Source organism: Aplysia californica, unplaced genomic scaffold (assembly GCF_000002075.1).
Source record: "Aplysia californica isolate F4 #8 unplaced genomic scaffold, AplCal3.0 scaffold00051, whole genome shotgun sequence".
NCBI classification, from domain to species: Eukaryota; Metazoa; Mollusca; class Gastropoda; order Aplysiida; family Aplysiidae; genus Aplysia; species Aplysia californica.
Genome location: NW_004797321.1, coordinates 1,063,472 through 1,064,576, shown reverse-complemented (window position 1 = coordinate 1,064,576; position 1,105 = coordinate 1,063,472). Strand labels below are relative to the sequence as shown.

The 1,105-nt window shown below is 39.7% G+C and overlaps 1 protein-coding gene across 1 annotated transcript in view; it reads right to left on the bottom strand.

Moving 5' to 3' along the window:
• LOC101849825 (guanine nucleotide-binding protein G(s) subunit alpha) overlaps nucleotides 1-1,105 on the bottom strand; it is a 67,985-nt gene that overhangs the window by 52,134 nt on the left and 14,746 nt on the right. The window lies entirely within an intron of this gene.

The window sequence follows — 1,105 nt, the reverse complement described above, 5'->3', positions numbered from 1 at the left end:
GGGGGGTAAATTTGAAATCTAATAATATTCACAAAATGTATTGAGCAAGCTAACAAGAAAAAGAGAGAGAGAGACAGACAGACACACATATAGGAAAAGATCAGGTTCACAAGCACACAAAAAGTTTCCAACAAGATTCATTGATCTGGAACATGTTCCAACGAGTCAAAAAAAGCTGCAACACTAAAGAATTTGTTCAAAGACCCACACATTTCCACTGCTCTGAGGTGAGCCCAAACCTTTTTAAATTCTTGTCGTTAAGAGCTTAAATAAAAGCTCTGCAATCAATTTTCCTGTGGATGTATGTATGCAGCAGACAATCTCTCCACCTAGTCTCAAAGAATGTCAGTCCACACATACAAAACACAACAAGACAGTGAGCAGACAATAATAACTTGCACTCAATTCATTCCCTCCCAAGATGGGAGTAATTACCCCTACAATAACACTTCCCCAACTGGAGATCAATGGTATCAATTAAACTCTCACAGAGGGGAGTCAGAGAGAGACACCGCCCATCATCTCAATCTATGGCTGGATCAAAAGGGCACTTAGGCCAGCAGCCTCGGTATCCATGGGGAAGGGCAAGACAAACAACAAACAAATCGATTGGGGAAAGAGAGAGAGAGAGAGAGAGAGAGAGAGAGAGAGAGAGAAGGGTGTCAGACAGACATACAGGCAAAAAGAGAAACCCCAAAGGAAGAAGAAGGTATCAGAAGTTGATGGCGAGGTGCACACACAAAGTGCACTTACATACTAGATTCTTGCCAAGACTTCAGTTATCTAAAATGACACTGATCCAAAAATATGTGAGGCAGCGTGGTGAAATCAGGTTCTCGTCAAAGTAATACAAATGAAGAAACTAGCATTTTTCTGTCGGTTTTTGAATTTTTATCGATGTTTTGTTGTTGTTGTTTTTTGGTTAAACACTTTTCCTGCCCATTAAAGAACACATTTCTACGTGGATTTTTACTGAAAAACGTTGATTAAAGGCACAAAAATGTACATTTCAGTTTCCACGGATTCTCAAGCTAAAGAAAAAACTAATTTTCGGCGGCCAATTTCTTACTTATTTTACATCTGAAACCAGATGACCCTCACCTCC